General features: G+C 35.4%; 2 pseudogenes; one reads left to right on the top strand and one right to left on the bottom strand.

Moving 5' to 3' along the window:
• Positions 1–8270, bottom strand: part of LOC137398766 (ATP-binding cassette sub-family F member 1-like) — a 28228-nt pseudogene extending 19958 nt beyond the window's left edge.
• LOC137398130 (ATP-binding cassette sub-family F member 1-like) overlaps positions 1–15756 on the top strand; it is a 743032-nt pseudogene that overhangs the window by 164963 nt on the left and 562313 nt on the right.

The following is a 15756-nucleotide window of genomic DNA, read 5'->3' as shown; positions in this document are numbered from 1 at the left end:
TATATCCTAATGATGCTAAACAACCACATATATCCTAATAATAATGCTGAACAACCGAATATATCCACATAATAGTGTTACACAACCAAATACATAATAATAATAATGCTAAACAACCACATATATCCTAATATTAATGGTAAACAACCACATACATCCTAATAATAATCCTAAACAATCGCATATATCCTAATAATAATGCTAAACAACCACATATATTCTAATAATAATGCTAAACCACCAAATATATCCTAATAATAATGCTAAACAACCAAATATATCCTAATAATAATGCTAAACAACCAAATGTATCCTAATAATAATGCTACACAACCAAATATATCCTAATAATAATGCTAAACAACCAAATATATCCTAATAATAAAGCTAAACAACCACATATATCCTAATAATAATGCTAAACAACCAAATATATCCTAATAATAATGCTAAACAACCAAATATATCGTAATGAGAATGCTAAACAACCAAATGTATCCTAATAATAATGCTACACAACCAAATATATCCTAATAATAATGCTAAACAACCAAATATATCCTAATAATAATGCTAAACAACCAAATATATCCTAATAATAATGCTAAACAACCAAATATATCGTAATGAGAATGCTAAACAACCAAATGTATCCTAATGATAATGCTACACAACCAAATATATCCTAATGATAATGCTAAACAACCAAATATATCCTAATAATAATGCTAAACAACCAAATATATCCTAATAATAATGCTAAACAACCAAATATATCGTAATGAGAATGCTAAACAACCAAATATATCGTAATATGAATGCTAAACAACCAAATATCTCCTAATAATAATGCTGAACAACCACATACAGTCAAACATGGATAACTCGAACTTCAAGGGACCGAGCAAAAGTGTTCGAATTATCAGAGCATTCAAGTTATCAGAGCACTGTCACAAGTCCATATATTTACTTATTTATTAGTAAATACATGTACATATACAAACTATAATATAAATCAAAAGCACAAATGGCTTGTTTCAAATTAAATGCTTCTAATGTAAAGTTTAAAACGCTTTCATGAAAAAGTATAGAGATTTTTCTATCACTTGAGAGTGGTTTGTTGTTTGAGGTGATGTTATTGCCAGGACGTTTTTCAGATTGACATTGGCAAAACTTGATCGTTTTTGAAATGCTCAAAAGAAAAGACATTTTTTTCTTTTGGGGTTTTACCCACGATCAATTTTGCCGTTTTTTCTTGAAGTTTATGCAGATTACTTTACTTTACCTGGGATTCGTTAAGAGCAACACTCCGAGGCAATTCAATTAGAAGTTTTACGAGGTTTTACGGTACATTCTATATCACTCACGCTTTTTTAATAGATACTTATTGAATGTACACACGTATTCTGTGTTTAGGTCAAACGATGAATAGTTTTTTTGTAGCTCAGACAACGTATACGTTTAATTACAACATTTTTTAAGACGTTTTAAACATTCAACATTCCGACGTTGATTCAACACGGAATTAACGTCGGAAAACTATTCATCACGGGCTAGCCGAGTCACGCACTCAAGGATTTTCGCCACGCACATACAAAACAACATGCGATTTTTGTTTTGTATGTGCGTGGTGAAAATTCTTGCGCGCGTGACCCAGCTAGCCAGTGCTATTCATCGTATCGCTGTATAAATCAAATTTCAACAAACTTTTAGAAAAGTCGTTGACAGAAATATTTTGCCGATGGTGGTAATAACGACGCTTATGAATTACGAAAAGATGAAGTTTACCTCTATGGCTTTGAATAAAGTGATTTTCTAAAGCGAAAACAACCGTTTCGGTAGCTGTTGGGCAAAAAAACAGTTCGAATTAACAGTGTTGAGTTCGAGTTATCTATAGCAATTTATCATTACGTGGGAACGGACCAAAAAAAATGTTCGAATTAACCATTTTTTCGAGCTATCCGTGGACGAGTTATCCATGTTTGACTGTATATCCTAATGATGCTAAACAACCACATATATCCTAATAATAATATTGAACAACCGAATATATCCAAATAATAGTGCTAAACAACCACATATATCCTAATAATAATGCTACACAACCAAATATATCCTAATAATAATGCTAAACAACCAAATATACTCTAATAATAATGCTAAACAACCAAATATATTCTAATAATAATGCTAAACAACCACATATATCCTAATGATGCTAAACAACCACATATATCCTAATAATAATGCTGAACAACCGAATATATCCACATAATAGTGTTACACAACCAAATACATAATAATAATAATGCTAAACAACCACATATATCCTAATATTAATGGTAAACAACCACATACATCCTAATAATAATCCTAAACAATCGCATATATCCTAATAATACTGCCAAACAACCAAATATATTCTAATAATAATGCTAAACGACCACATATATCCTAATAATAATGCTACACAACCAAATATATCCTAATAATAATGCTACACAACCAAATATATACTAATAATGATGCTAAACAACCACATATATCGTGAAGCGATCGCAATACATCCATACACATACATCGATGAAGAGAACTACACCAATCACGCGGCATCAATGAAACGCACTCCCCGAATCACGCGGCATTAATTAAGTAAATTCCACCAACCATAACAACTGTTCAACTAAAATTACCCCTGAGAAACCTAAATATAACCTAGGTTCCTAATATAATGCAGGTACTCACCATAGTTGCCCTTGTAGAAAGAGAGCTTTTGCATGTCAAGGTGAATAATGTCAGTGCAGACATTGTCGAGGAAAGACTGGTCGTAGGAGACAATCAGAAAGGTCTTTTTCCAATTCTGAAGGTAATTGTCTAGCCATATGACAGCATTCAGATGGAGGTGATTGGTTGGTTCATCGAGCAGCAAGAAGGTCGGCTGAAGGAACAAGGCTCTGAAAAATGTGTAAATTTTATTCTATACAACATTTTAATGCGGATTTCAAAGCGTTTTATTTTGAATCTTGCATGTAACAATTGTTGGTGATGCAATCTATGGCAAGTATTTTGTTTTCTTCTACAAACAAATCAGTCTTAGTTGCTTAATGACTGTGTATTACATAATTATGTGTGTTTTTCCAAACCATCATCAAAGAGGGGATACTTTAGTGAGTTCTGCATTTTATCATGGTGGCAGTTCCGCAATCACTGATCAAAGAAGTTCAGAAATTACGCTAAAATGCTGTAATGATTGTTATTCTTTGATCAGCTGCTTCAGCTTTATTGTTGTATGGCATAATTTGAAAAGCATTTTTAATTGAAATGAAATGATTGCCAATTGATTAACATATAATATATATCTACATTTATTTAATTAATTTAACAATCTTCCACCTAATATCCATTCTCTTAGCAGAAAACAAGTAAAAAAGATCGCTTTAAAGAGGATTCGAACTCACACCTTTTAAGTTCATAGATTGTCACTCCTCCACCTGTGCCAATTGATTGCTTTCCACACTATGGAATAATTGTGCAATTAGTTATTACACCTTACAATTTCTCACAGCCTCCCGTATTGCCAAGGTATTAGTAATTATAAAAGTATAAAGAACAAATAAATAGTCATCTTACGATATAATAACGAGGTGATAACCCTCCTATGCATGCACCACAATAGACCAATATTCTGACTTCTATAGTCCTAGAGAACAGACCTTGCAAGAAAAACTCTCATCCTCCCGAAGTGTTTGGTCGGTCTCTCCTGCATCTCCTTGGTGAAACCGAGACCGGCTAAGATACGTCTAGCCTTAGGTTCCACTGAATGTACTCTGATAGCTTTCATTTCCTCAGATACCTAACAAATACAATCAGATGTAGTTGCGGTCTCTACTTTAATTCACAACATTTTAACACAATCATATACCACCTTATAGTACACACAAGGAGAAATAGTTTGTCAACCTCAATTTTTAATGGACTCGAGATAAAACCGAAAGATAGAACATTTATTTACATATATATTTATAAATATATACTTATAAATATAATTATATATTTGAAATATAAAGTTAAATATACAAATACATATATATTTATACACAAATATGTTTATATATATTTATATACAAACAAATATTTAAATACAAATATATCTTTATATATAAATATAATTGTACATTTAAAAAAAACTTAAATATATCTTTACATATAAATTGTGGTACTAGTTTTCATCAAAAATTATCAGTGTTGTTCTATTAACTGCGATTTTTTTTGACATTTGAAGAAATTTGACTACCACGATGTTTCAAGGTTAAACTCAAGTAAAGATCGTGGTTAAAATGTCAAGGAGAAAAATACATGCTGAAATGACATCACTAGTCGCTCAGTTGACCGTCTTTCTCTTTATTAATATCAGCTATTGTGTTAAAGTTGGCTCTATTCTGTCTCTTAGCAACTATAGATGCCATTATCACACTTGCTTCAATCTGAGTGTTTTAATTGTGATCAATTTATGAAGATTTTAATCTTGAAATATCCTGGGAGTCGGATCACCTCAAACATCATAAACAATCACAAATGATAGAAGATACTGATATTCTCTGATAAGAACTACTAGAATTTAGTGTAAGTTTATCTTTAACCATAATGAAACAAGCCCAAGTTTTAAAGAGTAGACAACTCCACATTGAACAGGAGATAAAATACACACTGTCGGGAGGTAGGAGATTCCCTGATGAGCTCAGATAAGCAACAAAACGCGATAAAGCCAATCAAGTTAATGATGATACTTGGTCACAGTAGTTTAGTTATCTTCTATGAAAACAAGAGATGTCAATCAATGCAATCAGATCTATTAGTAAGCAAGGATGTATCTATACATATTCCAAGCCAATATGATTACACACATAGATATTGATATGCTTCCAAAAGTGCCTATATCATTCATTTTACCAATCTCAGGAGCAGTAGGAATATTCTCACCTCCTTAAGACGGGTGCCCGTGTCAGCCTTCCTATTTTCCAAGTCAGCAGACAACTTCTTCTCTAGCTCTAGCTACTCCAGACACTTCTTGTCAGCATTTAGGACAGCGAGTATAGCGGGTGTATCGTCTGCCTTTACCTCTACGAACAGTATAGGTACTGTGTGAGACAAAATTGTTGTGACGCGCAACCATCAAATAAATTAAGAAACAAAATAAAACAACTATAAAAGTGTTTAAATGTAAATGTGAAATAATTAGTAAGTAATAGCTAAATTAAGTCTGTTTTGCTGGGATTACAATAAAAATGATTTGGTAATGATACAATTAATACAAACTGAAAAAAAATCCTGAATATGTTGAATTAATAATAATAATTCGTGCATATAAGTGTTTGTATAAACAATGTTAGTGTTCCAGCAGAATCTATCCATCAAAACTTTGAATATGCCAATACTGGTACCTCTCGATGCTGGTAAAATGTAAAAATGAGATATCGTACTGTCTTTGTCTGACCGAACGGAGAGAGAATGTATAGGCTATTCCTAATCGAGATAATACCTTTGCTGATTTAGTAATTGAACCTTACAAGAAGCGGAAATAGAAGTTCACGAAAACGCATCGTGTTTCATAGAGATGAAAGTGTTTCAATTAAGACGATATTCAGCGTGTGAAATCGGAACAAGGGGGTATAATGTATATAGTAAAAGATTTTAATAGCCATAGCTGGACATACAGAAAGACATACAGACTTAAATTGCTCTCTGCAACTGGGATGTCTCCAGTGATTTCCTTGCCATTGGACTCAGACCAACCAAGATCACAGAGCCGTAGTTTGTGCAACAATCTTTTTAAATCCAAACACATTGAAACTTTATAAAAAGTGACAAAATTATGAGCTTGTGATGAAGCCCAGTTTATTTTTCCGATTTGCTGTTCTGAAGGAAAACAGTAAACAAAAACTCACCTTGTTCACCGAGCAAGATATCGATGTTAGGTGGAGTATTCAGTTTACGCTGGGCCATGTGGTTGAATAGAGTTGTCTTCCCATGCCCATTGGGCCCAACGAGACCATACCTCCTTTGGTTGGCTATGGTGAGAGACGTATTCACAAACAAATCTTTTCCACGTGCGCTTATTGAAAAGTTCTCTACCTGCAACATTCCCTGTCTGTCATAGAATCATGTGAGGAACATGCAGCCACCACTTTCACTTGACACATCTGACAGCCATCGCCAATCCAATACATCATTGGCGAATCATTTAGCAGACATCAACAACGGTCTAAAAAGCCTTCAACTATCACTTGCCAGCTATTGACAACCACCTGACAGCCAATGTCAATCACAGTCGCCAGGCAATAATCGACATACCACTTGAAATCCCCAACAAAATCGTCACATTTTCATCAAACGTAGTTGAAAGTTCACTGAAAGGGTTGTCACTGCATCCCAAAAACTTGTCAACTATTAACAAGAACACAGAAAATCCTGATAGGCTTTTTCTTAAGTATAATTGTGATGAAAGAACAGATTGAACAATTATTCATGTTATAAAAGTAATAAAACTCAATAGTTAGCCAAAATAGTATTAATATATATTATATTAATTAATTATATTATTCCTAATTATATTAATCAAAATGAGGAAACTTGTTTGGTTTGAGCGCTGATAAATTTATAGTAGTTGTTTCACAGTTGCCTAATAAAGCACTAGTGATATAAGAATTAGCGAAACTGAACTCTGATTGGCTACTGCCGTGTCGCCACCTTTCTACAAAGTCGAACTGAGCACATGCTTTGATAGAAGGCTTGCAGACGGGCATACAGTGGTGATCATAACTATGGGACTGCCTAATTTTATTTTTCATTTTTCATGTCAATTATCGTAAAAACTTTCTTTATTATCTCAAAACATACATACTTCTTCACTGGCAGTCGAGTATGCTGTGAAAGATCATCAGGTGTAATAAATATGCACACATTTATTCTAACTTGTTGCAAGATGATAGAGCAGTGCAATTAGTAGTGTGCCTGCCTACAGAGTCAAATATTCGAGTTCAATTTCAGTTGTGATGCTTTTTACCCTAAGGCCTGGTTCCCATATTGAGAGCGAGACCCTGGCAGTAATCTCGTGCAGCCAGACACTTGCAGTGCTAGGCTCAGCAGCTTCTGCTCACATAAAGATGCATCGCAAACAATTGCATAAAAATGTTTCTTAGCCATACCATTTCAAAAATGCTGACCTTAACCTTTGCAGTGCATTTTATGAAGGTTTTGCCTGCGACTCTTAGCGAAAGTTGAACAGCGTGCAGGTTCACATTTCACCGCTGATAGCCTGGCAGCGATGTTGCAGGTGCTTGGGGCGTACACAGGAACCAGGCTTTACCCCTTAGCCATGCTTTAGACAGAAGGATGGATACGGTTTGTACTATAGTAAAGATTTGAACAGCAAGTTTTGCAGCCATTCTGTATGTCACTGAATATTCTCAAAAAACGTAATCTATTCATCGGGCACACATTTTATCCTTTCCTTTGATTAACAATAAATACTTGGCAACTAAGACACTGCTCCTACCCAGAGGCCACCAATTTACTACCCTGATATAGCTGTGTATTTATGCATGCTCAACAACAATGCTAAAATTTAGTCAATTTTGTGTATAAATATAAACTTATTTTTAATGAATTTGCTGTAATGCACAGATACTGCCAAGTTACACCAAAACCAGGCTAAGGAGGCAAATATCAGTCGATATTTAATAAGACTACAACTATGGTGGTCTCGGGAGCTGTGAGAGATTGTCATGTGTAATAACTATGTGCACAAGTATTCTTAAATGCTACAAGGGAGTTGATTGGTGCGAGTGGCAGCGTCCTCAGCTGTTAATCCGAATGTCCTACTGTGAATCTTGGGCGATATAATTTTTTTTCAACATCTAACCATGTCTTCGAACAAACATACTTGGGTCTTATTATAACAAATATTCATATGTAAAACATCCTTAAATTTCCATTTATGCACATAATGACATAATTCATCAAATGACTATTTAACAAACTATGAATTAATAAGAAATAACATGTTTACTATAAGATGTTCCAGAATGACGGTCACCACTGTGGTTAAATATGACTGAGGAGCAATGGAGTCTAACCTTAATGTCAAGGGCATTGTCAAGGAGATTACATGACTTGCTCGACTTATCGGCCTGTGTAAACTGAGAGAGGGTAAACTGGTCCTCAGCCTTCAGAGCATCCAACTGCTCCTCAAATAGCTTCAGTTTCTTCATTTTCTTTAGCTCTTTTCAGATGAGCTAAGCTGTCGGCTCCGCCTCCTCCTCCTTCTGTAACAGAAGGAATCAAAGCTACCATATAGCAGCCTGAACAGTGCCAACTAAGCCTATCTTTATAGTTAAGTCAAACCTCTACAAACTTTCAAACATACGACGGAGAATTTCAGCAAACACTCATAACAAAACTCAAATTTCTAACTTTGAGGGTTTAAAATCTCTAGAAAAAATTGTTTTTGAAAATTAAAAACAAAAACTAATAAAGAGCAAGCTAAGTCAGTTTAAATATTCCTTAATAAAAGTGAGACTATTAGTTATTAGTAATAATTATTTTATTTAGTATAATAGGGGTGCGATCTTAGCTTGCTGCTGTCAAATTCATCAACAGGCAGTGTAGAAGAATTTGAGAAACAAAATGAAGCTGAAATGTCAAACTGGAAGCAGCAGTCAGATAGCAACTGGTAGCTGATGTCATGAGCTAAATCTAATAACTAAATAACTTTTTTTCCAATTCATTTATTATTGTTTCTGTAATATATTATGAATGTTTCTGTTTATGTCCCATGTTTTGACTATTTCTCACCTTGACTAGTCAAGGTGGCCTCATTGTTATGATATTGTTATGACGGTTTACTGTTCTAGGACCAACAGACTTGATGGTAAAAGTTGATTAGGAAAAGGAGTTCCCTTCTAGTGCAGATTTTAAAATGATTTGCATAAATGTGCACACCGTATTTTACAATAGACACCCCTATACAATAGACACCCCTATACAGTGGACACCCCTATACAGTAGACACTCCTATACAGTAGAGTCTATACTGTATAGGGGTGTCTACTGTATAGGGGTGTCCACTGTATAGGAGTGTCTACTGTACAGGGGTGTCTGCTGTACAACAATGATAACATTTTTGTTGTTTTTTTCATACTGAGTAGACACTCATATACAGTAGACACTCCTATACAGTAGACACTCCAATACAGTAGACACTCCTATACAGTAGACACTCCTATACAGTAGACACTCCTATACAGTAGACACTCCTATACAGTAGACACTCTTATACAATAGACACTCTTATACAGTAGACACTCCTATACAGTAGACACTCCTATACAGTAGACACTCCTATACAGTAGACACTCCTATACAGTAGACACTCCTATACAGTAGACACTCCTATACCAAAGACACTCCTATACAGTAGACACTCTTATACAATAGACACTCTTATACAGTAGACACTCCTATACAGTAGACAATCCTATACAGTAGACACTCCTATACCAAAGACACTCCTATACAGTAGACACTCCTATATAGTAGACACTCTTATACAGTAGACACTCATATAATGTATATATCAGATACATCAGACACTCATATACAGTAGACACTCCTATACAGTAGACACTCCTATACAGTAGACACTCCTATACAGTAGACACTCCTATACAGTAAACACTCATATACAGTAGACACCCCTATACAGTAGACACTCATATAATGTATATATCAGATACATCAGACACTCATATACAGTAGACACTCATATACAGTAGACACTCCTATACAGTAGACACTCCTATACAGTAGACACTCCTATACAGTAGACACCCCTATACAGTAGACACTCCTATACAGCAGACACCCCTATACAGTAGACACTCCTATACAGTAGACACTCCTATACAATAGACACTCCTATACAGTAGACACTCCTATACAGCAGACACCCCTATACAGTAGACACTCCTATACAGTAGACACTCTTATACAGTAGACACTCCTATACAGTAGACACTCCTATACAGTAGACACTCCTATACAGTAGACACTCCTATACAGTAGACACTCTTATACAATAGACACTCTTATACAGTAGACACTCCAATACAGTAGACACTCCTATACAGTAGACACTCCTATACAGTAGACACTCCTATACAAAAGACACTCCTATACAGTAGACACTCCTATACAGTAGACACTCTTATACAGTAGACACTCATATAATGTATATATCAGATACATCAGACACTCCTATACAGTAGACACTCATATACAGTAGACACTCCTATACAGTAGATACTCCTATACAGCAGACACCCCTATACAGTAGACACTCCTATACAGTAGACACTCTTATACAGTAGACACTCCTATACAGTAGACACTCCTATACAGTAGACACTCATATAATGTGTATATCAGATACATTAGACACTCCTATAATGTATATATCCTATAACATAAATTCCGGATAACGTAGAAATTTTATTTAGTTTCCACTTCATACTATTTAAAAATGTTTGTATAACGTAAAGTGTCAAGTCGGTCGAGTTTTCATATTCAATTAGAATGTTAGTTTATCTCACCGCACTTGCGGAGGAAAAACAACATGCATATAGCGTAATATTGTTATATACGTGCGTGTAGCGTGATATTTATTATATACATATCTTTCGCGACATACTAATTTGTTGGGATAGATCGTCAAATGTGTAGATAAAACAGAGAATAGGACAGCTGTGCAAATTGCTCATAAATACTTAAAGGCAGTTGACTAGCGCATGTGTTAAAGCGATCTACTAATCTGAATGTCAAGAGTTGAAGTATCGTCGAAAGTTATCTTTTATTATAACCTTGACCTCTCTATGCAAGGGTCTAGCTTATAATAAACATCAAGATTTTGTCGTTTTGCTTTATTGTAGAACCAATAACAAAATGTGTCATTAGTTTTACTTTGCAGAATAGACCATACTGATTGGAACAAATAAGCAAAACGTTGTAAATCAATGCAGAAAATGTGTAGTTCTCATCTCCTCGTTGTAAAATTACTACAATCATGGTCTATATAACCAGTGATATTGATCATAAAAGGGAGAAAATTTGCTGATGCAAACCGCTTATATGGCAGTTACTATACAGCCCACAAATTAAAAAAGTTGAGTTAAGTTTTTCCTTTTCGCATGGCTAAAGAGGTGAGTTTGGAAAGATCTTGGACCGAATCAGGCAATTAACATGTACTTCACTGTTCTTATAGGAACGTAAGAACTTTCTGTTGTAGGAACGCTTAAAGTACTTAAAAAAAATAAATGTGAAGATTTGGCAATGAGCAGGTTGAGTGTAGAGTGAGTGATTGAAACATGGTATAACTATAACTAGTAAGAAGATGGAATATACTATAAACTAAGTACTCCTGCAAATTCTAAAGTTATACCACCAATTCATAACACCAGTGGACTCCATCTTGTTAATATTGGTTATTTCGATGCAATATTTAATTTTTGCTATGCAAATGAATAGATCAGCTTAAAAACTTTTTCAACGTCTTCAAAATAGTGCTGTAATTATAAGAGTTAATAATAGAAACTGACGGAACTTGATGAAATAGAGAATTGAAAAGATCAAGTACGCACATATAAAACATGACAGATCAACCATAATAAGCTAATGACAGACAACGAATCAGGATAGCTTGGTCATGAAATGGTTAAAGTGAAGATAAATTTAGGAGTTATCTAACCTTTTTATGAAGCATCTAACAAAACAAAATATACACAGATTTACTATTCACACAATGGTTCCATCATGACATCTAAATAACACAAAATAATCCACAACTTACCAATAGCTGGTCAGCTAGTGAGTAGCAGAGACCCAGACCTGACAATCAAAGGCTCTTAGAAGAATAGAACAGGAGTGGAGACACGTACAGTGTAGATGGTACTAGAGAGGAATAGAAGACAATATACAGCTCAACAGGAAGAACATCTCTGGAGATGGAAGATGTACAAGTGCTTGAACTGTCAACAGGATCATATAACTATGAGAGGATTGAATGATAACTATGGAGATATACAGCATTCTCTAATCACTATTTAGACTGTCATGTTTGTAAGCGATGAGATAGTAATCTTTATATATATATGAATCTCAAAAGTTTGTCATCTGTTCGGATGTTTGCCTGTCCAGCAATAGCTATTAAAACTTAGAATGAAGAATCCGTATCGCAGATGATTTGATATCGTAACCTCCCATTTCCCAGATGATATGCTAAACAATTGAATTACATAGCAGCATCTAGAAAAACAATAGAAGACGAGGAATATTGGAAAACTAATAATACTAGTATCATAGGTTGAAAGCGGCATTAAGATGATTTGAGAGGAAGGACAACTAAAGATTACCCGTAGGATAAGGTATGCCCAACAGCCATATATCTGTGAGATCTGATGATTCGCTGTATTTAAGCTCTAAAGAGCTGAGAGAATAGACAGCTTGCACTGATGGAAATCCTCCCCTCTCATGGCATCGCAAATATTCAGCTGCAATGAACATATCGTGTATGATATTAGCAAATAGAGGTTTTGCTTAACCTTTTAACTTTAACTGCGCATGAAATTCTATCTATCTATCTCGATAAAATATCTCTTGTGGCCCGATAAGCCTTTAGAGACAAGATGCGACTATAACGATAAAAGAGATCAGATATTCTTGTAAAATCGAGAGTTAAATAAAATCTGCTATTGAGCTTGTTCCATATATATATCAAAACTTCATGACTCGGTTAAAAAATGAGAACTTCATGGCATCTGTATTAATAGTGTGCCTAATATTAGACCAACGAGTAAAATAGGCGGAGTTGCACAGTGTAAACTTTTTAAAATCGACCATAAGGTCTTGATTTAAAATTTTCAGTAAAGTGTTTTTATCCTTAGTGCATCTTCTCTCTTCAAGAGTGTGCCAAGACATGTTTTCCATTGAAGATGTAATACTGTCATACTTTCTAAAACCGTTTGCCCATCTGAACGCTCTTCTGTTTATGGCTTCTAAATCCCTAATGATGTACATAAAATGTGGATTCCACACCTCTGAAGCATACTCCAGTAAAGGACGACATACACTAAAATAAGCCGTTCTCTTAACAGCATGGGAAGTTCCTTTGAGAGTTTGCATAAGCATGTAAAGGGTGGCATTAGCCTTACGCATAATAAAATTTATATGATCACTAAAATTGAGCGATTTAGAAACCTGTATGCCCAGGTATACAAAGGAATGTGATGAAATAAGCGGAGTGCCTCCATAACTGTATGTATGCAAAAATTTAACCGGCTCCATTGACGTGGATGTGCATTTAGCTACATTAAATTTTAGCTGCCAAGATCCGGCCCACGCAGCAACTCTGCTCAACTGGTCCTGCAATGCTTGGCTGTCGGACAGGCAACTAACAGGCCTGTAAAGGATGGCATCATCGGCAAATAAGCGTATAGATGTTGATGGACAGTTTAAAGCATCTGGCAGGTCATTGAATTCACATTGAATTTTATAATTCGCCAAACATGCTTAAGCATTTGGCCAACAATTCACGAAACATGTACCCTTAAAACCTCTAACCAATTGCTAGTCACTTAAAAAAAACTTTGAATAAAAGTAATGGTTTTATAGGTAAACTAGCACCAAAATAAATTTTGAAAGCAAACGAAAGATATAGGTTTTGCACAAAAATTCCACGCAATGCAAATTTTGTACGACTCCTGAAAAAAATATTGATGCGGACCCTACAATCGTATCCAATTACACAGCAAATATAATAAATAGTTAAACAAAACATGCATACGCATTTGGATAACAATTCACGAAGCATGTACCCAGTAAATGTCTAATCAATTGTAAATGAACCACGATAAAATACAACAGCGTATACCCAAGAAGAAAAGGTTAGGAAGTCTATGAGAATAGACCGACTTACTTTTTTATCCGTTACTCTTTCCAAATCACGATTGGCATTCAATGTTATTAACGCAAACTAGCTTATTTCTTTACAAAATTTGCATGTATTAATTTGTGAGGTTCACAGCGAATTCCAAGAAAGAGAGCAGCGCTTTTTGTAAGCAGATGACCGGCCAACGGATGTCCACGGGTTTGAGAAAGGTACCTCCTAGTAACAGATTGCTCGAACAGTCGTTTTGCGGTCGTTTACATAACGCAAGAATACAGCTCGCCGTCAAACGTAGTCCTGGTTTCCTAAAACACAAATTATGATCAGACGTCTAATAATGGTGCGTTTACACTGGCCGATTTTGTCACCGATTTTGTCGTGCACAGACAAATTTGATGAGTCGGTGTCGGTAGGTGTGAACAGAAAAATCGGTGTCGGCACCGATCTAAAAGTCGGTGTCGGAGCTACCCAGCAGTGCCCGGTTGCACCGACAAGTCGGACGCTCATCAGCCAATCAGAAGCTAGGAGCCTCTGGTTAAATGAGCCTAGGCTTTAATGACAGTGCTAAGTTTATGAAACTAAAGGGCTAGGTTTAATGAGAGGCTAGAAGACTGTCATTAAACTTTCCCTCGTTCTCTTTTTAATAGTGAACCAGCATGGCTAGCAACGATGTGAACACGAGAGTACCAAAAAATCCAAGATTTTTTCTTTAATTTAAATTAATTAAAAGTGAATAGCCAGTTGTACGACTACTACTAGTTCTACTACTAGTACGACTGTAAATACAACTGTCAAGAAATTTGCCGGCCCTTACTTGGCACGATTTAGATTATGTCATACAGAAATAAATTGCGTGTGATTTCATTCAATGTTTTATTAGCGAAGGAAATTCACTATCTGAGGAGCGTACGGACATTTGCTCTGTCCACTAAGTGAGCGTTGCTCCCTTATATACAATAAAATTGCCCGTTCCGGCTAACGGGACCGAGTGAGAACACCGGCTAGCAATGTTTAAATGGCCAATTATTAGGCCCGCTAGTGCGTTGATATGACAACATAAACGACGACAATTGATAGCATAACGAGTAACAAGGCCAACAATAAAAAGGCAATAAAGAGAGAATAAAAAGGACAACTCATATAATAAAATATTTACAGACATATAAAATATATACAAACAAATAATTACAAGAAGTGTAAAGTGTTGGCCCGGCGTCCATCGCACTACTACTACCACAAATATACATTCACCATTCAATCTTCTTCATTATTCATTTTATTTATTATAATTACTCGGACGAAAGAACTGCACGTACAGTTCTTTGCTCGGATTTTCATTGCCTCATCATTCATTCATTGCTTGGCATTCAGTAGTTGCTTCTAGCAGTAGTAGTAGGAGCAGTAGTAGTAGTGTAGTACTAGTATATAATTTTCCACATCAAGCGCGTTGATTTTTATGTGTAATCGTCTTCGCGTGGTCGGGTGAAGGTCAGAACGGCGAAACGCTGTGATTGGCTGTTGGTACCGACAAAAATCGTTTGATCGTTGCAATGTAAAGGTCCGGCCACACGTAACGAATTATTCGTTCAATCTGACCGAATCCACGAATTTCACAGAATTCACAGATCTATTCTGCCGAATATCATAGATTCGTCTGAGCTGTGCATGCGCACCGAATTCGTTACCGAAACGCGTTTAATTGGCTAACCAATTTTTTTAGCGAGCACGATTCTATTAGCTTTGACAAGTGATATAGTCCA

This window comes from Watersipora subatra, chromosome 6 (assembly GCF_963576615.1).
Source record: "Watersipora subatra chromosome 6, tzWatSuba1.1, whole genome shotgun sequence".
Taxonomy (NCBI): Eukaryota; Metazoa; Bryozoa; class Gymnolaemata; order Cheilostomatida; family Watersiporidae; genus Watersipora; species Watersipora subatra.
This window is presented reverse-complemented; position numbering and strand designations above follow the sequence as displayed.